The sequence below is a fragment of the Oryzias melastigma genome, unplaced genomic scaffold, assembly GCF_002922805.2.
Source record: "Oryzias melastigma strain HK-1 unplaced genomic scaffold, ASM292280v2 sc00949, whole genome shotgun sequence".
NCBI classification, from domain to species: Eukaryota; Metazoa; Chordata; class Actinopteri; order Beloniformes; family Adrianichthyidae; genus Oryzias; species Oryzias melastigma.
Genome location: NW_023417534.1, coordinates 1 through 6,758, shown reverse-complemented (window position 1 = coordinate 6,758; position 6,758 = coordinate 1). Strand labels below are relative to the sequence as shown.

At 40.6% G+C, this 6,758-nt stretch overlaps 1 long non-coding RNA gene across 1 annotated transcript; it reads right to left on the bottom strand.

The window, feature by feature from the left end:
* Positions 1–4,458: 4,458 nt before the first annotated feature.
* Positions 4,459–6,177, bottom strand: LOC112140364. Its single transcript, XR_002918154.2, has 3 exons — positions 5,925–6,177; positions 5,047–5,090; positions 4,459–4,967 (listed from the first exon to the last, which is right to left on the bottom strand). It is a non-coding gene; the product is annotated as an uncharacterized LOC112140364 (long non-coding RNA).
* Positions 6,178–6,758: the final 581 nt, after the last annotated feature.

The following is a 6,758-nucleotide window of genomic DNA, read 5'->3' as shown; positions in this document are numbered from 1 at the left end:
GTTCTTTTGTGATACATTTGTGATATACAGTATGTAATACATGAGTCTTTCTTGTGTTCGTCATTGCTCAACAATGTCCGTCGACTTAACGTTGAAACTGGCCTCTGTCGCGCGGTTCGCGTTCGGTGTGAATGCAGCTTTATGCTGTTAATGTGTATTTTATGCAGTTTAGATGCAATTATTTCATAAATTTTTTGCAAGTGTGTTTGATATTGGCGAGACGCATGCACAAATTTGTGTCTTTCCACAACTGTATGTTTAACTTACTTGTACTATTAATGTATTACTTACATTTTCTGTAAATAGCGGATAAACCCAACGCAATCTCATCCTCAGGTTGTCACATATTGACGTTTTGAGTGTCTCTAACTCATTGTTTTTTGACTTGCTGGCCGTTTGCAATCCTCAGGACGTGGAACCAGAAGCGCACTGGTTCTTGGGACGCGTCCAGTCCTGGTACCCTAACCTTAACCCGGTACTGGTTTGCGTCTGGTAGCCCACTTGGTACCACATCTGGTCTGGTGTTGGGTTAGGGTACCGGTCTGCTACGCATCATGGTACTGGATCAGTTCTGGTTCACGGTCCAGAGGTTGGAGACCCGTGATTAAAGGGAACATCCTAAACGTCAAAAAGTGAAGCAGAGGGGTCCTTAACCAAACGTCAATATGTGACGACTTGGGAGTGAGAATGTGTTGACGAATCACGTTAAATCACATGACTGACGCACAAATTATGTTCCTTCATTCATGTATTGTGTGACGGATAAATTAATCACCCGGTCTTTCACCCCTCCAGCAGATACACAAATACAAAAAAAAATATGATTAGAAAAAAGTTAGAGTCTTAGAACAGAGCCCTGGTGAACACCAGGAGTGATTTTATTTATTTAACCATTATCTAACCAGGAAAAAATCCCATTGAGATCCATTGATCTCTTTTTCAAGGTGATCCTGATCAAGAGGCACAAAGTACAGCCAAGACAGGTCATAGAATTAACATTGATCCATTCATCCTTCTGGGGTCACAGGGTTGCTGGAGGATACCCAACTACTGAAGACAGGGTACACCTTAGACACTTTGCTTATACATGCTGAGACACACAACCACACACACTCACATTCACAACTAGGGATAATTAAGAGTCACTAGTTAACCTATGTAGAATGTTTTTGGACTGTGGTTTGATCTGATATAATTTTATCTGCTTTAAAAAGTTTTTAAATAAGCTGGAGTTGGACTGAAAAGATAAAAGTAAGGTATTGCAACAGAAAACTGTCTTAAAGATAAACGAATAGAAAAACATTGTAAAGAAGAAAAATCTCACAAAGTCTCCAAACTATTAAAAAAACTAGTTAAAAAGAAAACAAATGCTTAAAAACTTGTTTTTTTGCAAAAACTGCGATAACTTTTTAATGTTTTGACTGTTTCTGTCCTCAAACCTTTTAGAGTCCAAAACTCCATGGAGGACCCCGGTGAACACTAGTGTAATCCTTCACCTTTGAAACATCCTAGCAAACATCCAGTCATGCTTTGCCTCAAACTGACCCGGCGTCCTTTGGAAGTTTGCTAATGTTTCACTTGGATTAAACATTAAATCCTTTACCAGGAAAATGAAGGAGAGCGATCCCGCGTAATGTTTGATGGCCGCTCTTACTGAAGAGTTTCTGGTTAAATTAAGAACTGAAGGGTTTTTTTAAGGCGGGTCATCTGAAAAGCTCATTTAGGGAAGGTCACAGTCAAAGGGAGTTCTCTGAGAAGGTCAGCGCTGCTGTTCAGCAGTGTTGAACACTGGTTGGACTTTCCCCGCCTTCTGGTCCCCCCTTCTGTTTAGAATGATCCAGCGGCTCTGGATTCTCGTGGTTGTGGAGCCTCAAACCTCAGCGATGACGCTCCTTTTTGTGTCCCGTCCTGGTTCAGGCAAAGGCAAACACGCGAGGACAGCAGGAGTCAATATTTGCTGTTGCCTTGCATGCAGCTCACTCACGTCCGCCATTGTTTTTGACACACCCCAACCGACCAGCCGAGCGTCTTTCCCTGTCGGAGGCTCGGCTCGGGCGAGGCAGAATGTAAATGTGGCTGTCACCACTTCCAGAGGTCTCCATCAAGCTTCCCGTTAACCACATGGAGGCGGTTGTTAGCATCTCTTTATGTTTTCTGAGCTGCACAAACCCTCAGAAGGTCAAGAGTTAGAAAACTCTCTAAAGTCAAGGATTGTTCAGCTCTAGAACTGGGTTGAGAACCTTTAGCATCGCAACTCCGTCATCTGCAGAGATCACGGAGGAGAACTGAAGGCTGTCAGAGCGAAGATAAGAAAGAGCAATCATAGTTTTATTACTGAGCGAAGTGAAAAGAGGAGCAGTGGAGGGCGGCCCAGTATGAGGACGGATGGATCTGTCGGATCTGTCGGATAAAAATATACAAACTTCCTTCGGAGTGACAGCAGTTTGTTACAATCGATCATCCACTTGTTTTGTCCTTTCAGCATCAAAAAAGTAAAAATAAAACTTTCCAGAAAGATTATTCCAATCATCCAATTTCTGAACCTGCCATATCAACTTTTGGGGGTTGCTGGAGCCTATCCCAACTCCTGTTGGGTGAAGCTGGAGTACAAGTAGAACATTTAATTCATAGTGAAGTGAAACAATTTATGGGAAAATTAACTGAAGCTGTTAATAACATTCCAGAAAGAATGTCAACCCTGCAGCTAACACTCTGGTGTAAAAGGGTTCAACTTTACAAACAGTTTTTTAAATGCTAGTTTGTATAAAACACTTTTGTCATGAATAGCTTACAAGCTTTAGATCGATGTGGACTATTTAAAGCTCAGACAATAAATACGAGTCTAATCTCCAACCTGAAAAGTGACACTTCCACAATGTCAGTTATAATAGCTGCAATGACAGTGATGTATTTTGACCCAGTTCCTTAAAACTCATGCAGTTGTTGCTGTTTGCTCATATTACACAACTCGAAGCGTCTGTTCTTTGCTCTCATTTACGTAAGGATCATCACCTCTGATCACCTGGCATCAAAAACATCTACTGAGTTCAATCTCAGTCAATCAGCTTTGGTATTTGATGTAAGGCAAAGAAATCCACCGCCAAACTAACCAAGAAGCTGGAAAAAGACTTGCAACGTGTCAACAAGAAGATCCAGGGCCAAAAACCTCTGGAGGACCGTTGTAAGAACCAGCAGAGAGAAATCGATCCCCAACACCAACACTTCCTTGAAGGAAACTCTTCAGGAACTTCAGACGAAAGTTCAGGATTCTGAAGAGTTAGCCACTGAGATAAAGAAAGTCGAGCTCACGGCCAAAGCCCTCAATCAGGAGAACAATGATCTGCAGAACGAGGTTGACACCATTGTGGTCCTTGAACCTCAAGACCAGTAAGATCACCTCCCAACACTACAGGACAAAAACATCCTCCTCCAGAACCAAATGAAAGACCTCCACAGACATTGTGAGGAGGAAGCAGCACTGAGACGAAGTTATGACTCCATTCTCACCCAAATCAAGTCTCTGGAGGAGAACTCCAGCCTTGACACTGAAGTTCTTGTCTGGCAGCTCCGTCCTTAACTGCAGTGGGGCAGCATGATGTCCTGAAGACCCCTTTAGGACAACAAGCTTGCCCTAAGTTTTTGTTGCAAGTGAGGCCTCCCCACTGCAGAGAGTCATTCCCATAAATGTTTTAACGGTCTTGGGCCTTCTTATTTCAATGATCTGCTTTTAAAGTATGAACCCTCGCAGACCCTGAAGTCCTCTGGTGCTGGACTTTTAGTTGTCCCTAAGGCAGAAGTCTGCAACCGTTAACATTTGCTCTAGTTTCTTACAGACCGGAGCCCAACGAGAGCCACAAAGTCCCAATTTATTGTTTAAAAATGCACAATCTTTATGCCTCTTTGGCAACTAAGTGTTTATTTTAGGGCTGTTACTGCATTAACGCATCCGACTAATCAAACAGAATTAACGCCTTAATATTAGTCGTGTTTTTTTTATTTCAAAAGCTGCATATAGTCATGAAATTTACCTAGTAACACACTGTGATTAATAGTGATTAATCACAACACAAAAGTGTGATTAATCAGATTTTTTGCTAGTTTTTGTCCAGAAAATGACGTTTTTGTTTTTAAAGCAGCCTGCACAGTGATATAGAGCATTTGGGACAAGTATTTTTTTTAGTTCTAAAGGGTGTATGTAAGAATCTTTGTTTTCTTGGAGTAATACTGCAGACATAAAGTCATTAGAGTTCTGCTCATCTTGATGTTGATGTGTTTTAGACCAAAAAGTGGTGTAAAATAGCCTAAAGTGAACCTAAAGCAGACATGTAAGTCCACTCATTGGGTGTAAAACAGGAACTTGTCTGTTAAATTAGTTGATTTTAAGAGGATAACGTAACACGTTTGCTAAAATATTGTTTTTCAGATGAATGTGCTGCTGTGTTTAAATACTTCAACAGATTTGTTGGTATACTTTATTGAAGTCAAACTTTAAAAAAAAACCTTAAGACACACAATGATGGGCTTGAAGAACGACAGAAACTACCAGATGATGAGTTTCTTCTGCCTGTCTGAATAAACTTGGTTCCATCTTCATCTTCAGAGGCTTTGAGTCCGTTTCCTGGCTGCTTAGTTTTTGTCCGAGAACGCCGTCCTTCATCTCACACGCCTGGAGATTCCTCATATAAATAAAGACGTGCAAAACACGACATTATAGATAAAAATCTCTTTCAAATATCCTCCTATAAAACCTTATAAACATATGTACACATCATGGAGAACTTTGTGCTCTGGTTCAAGACCCCGGATGCCGTGATGCTGCGGAGGAAAGTATTTCCATCATTCTGGATCGGTTCTACTCCTCCTCATTAACATCATGTTTGGTTCTCTGTAAAGCGTCCACTCCTGATCTGCTCGTCTCGGACGCTCTCGCCTGGCTTTATGGGGGTGTCCAGATGTTTGTGTTCTCCCTGTAGGGGAGAAACCTGGTAAATAATTGTGTTTTTTCTTTTCAAAAGTCTACATATGCAGTTGAGGATCAAGAGTTACCTGAAGTTCTATCGCTTCTCTTTGTCCCGGTTCTCTTTCATCTCCTGTGAGATAAAAACCAGAATCAATCTATTGGAGCAGAAATGAAGGAGGCTCTTCGCCTCGTCGTGTTTGTTTATTAACTTGAGGGTTAAAAGCTGCGAGTCAACATGGAAGCTAACGGTAAGAAATGAAGCAAACACGGATGTTGACGGGCGCCTTCCATTCCCAAAAAAACAAACATGGACAGGATGTTGACTCAGTCTCAGGAGGCGGCTTTCACTAGACGGATAATCTCTCAAGTTAACAACCCTCAAGATAGAAATGTACTCATCTGTGGATTTGTTTGACAAAGAAACAGGAGCAGAAAAATGTAGGCCATCCCTGCACTTCCGGATTGAAGCTCCTCCAAAAACCAAATCCAGAAAGGGGCAATTTTTCACGGCAATGTCACACAAAATGGCAACATCGCCACAAGAAACGTCCAGTTTACGGGTTTAGACCGACAAAGCTGACAGCTATTTTACACAATTTTACGAAAATAATAAAAAGGTAACCTCAGTAATTGTAATAGAAAATCAAATATTATTTACTTAATAATAATAATGATTAATAGTGATCTGTATTTTAATTTTCTCTCTTAGATCGTTCACAAATCAAAATACAAATGTATGATATCTGTCAATATTGGCGGCTCTAAGAGGGGAAACAAATACAGTTGCATAGGAAATGTATCAAATGAATAATAGCCAGGGCTTTAGATAGTCTCACACTATATAGTTTCTTAGTAGTTAGGAATTAGGGGAGGAATTCAGACACCCACATGGATCAACCTTTCGTAACATCCACATTTATAGAGAATTTTGTGCAAAAGTATGTTTTTTTTTTTGCTCACAAACCTGTTTTAGTTCCAGTGTTGCTTGGCTGTGGGGCTCCACCTGTGTGGGGGTTGATGGGACGCTCCCATTAGAGTCTGTGATTATCAGAGTGCGTCGATCCCTGGGGGGTTTTTCACACTTCGTCACACGAAACCTAGAAAAAGAAAAGAAAAGTCTATAAAAATCAAGTACTTTTGTTCAGGGAGAATAAATGCCTCACATTTGTTTTTGTTTTTTTTAATACGTATTTACTGTTCAACTTTTTAAAAGTGTGAACAAACTTCAAAAACCTACTTTTAGGTTAATCCAAACCCTCTTATCTCCCCAATCCTTCTGAGGCCCAAACAAAGACAACAAAGCTTTAATCAAATCAGCAAATTATTAATATTGGTATCCAGGTCATGCTGACCCTCTGTGCACATTATCAGGAAGTGAAAATGAACGGCGGCCTCCTCTGCATCCTAATGAGCTCTGTGCAGGACATTAAGGCGGAAAAATTCACTCCTTAGTGAAGAATGTAATGAGGGATATATCTGACTTGTTGGTAATTTTACAGTTACTCAGGAATGAAGGAAAAATCTGGATTTACCCACAAACAATAAAAACCTCTACAAAAAAAATTTAAAAAGTAGAAAAAAATAAGCTGATTTGCCTTATTTCCTTAATTATTTGACATTCTCACGAAATAACTAGTCTCAAAACTGTTTCCATGTCTAAAGCTGCGTACACAGCACCTTCAGCAACACGTGTTCCACTCACCACTTCAAATAACAAGTAACGTTCAAAACTCTCGCGTTCACACATCGCTACGCTAGCTCCAACTAACATTTTCGGACTCTACGCACAAAACATGCA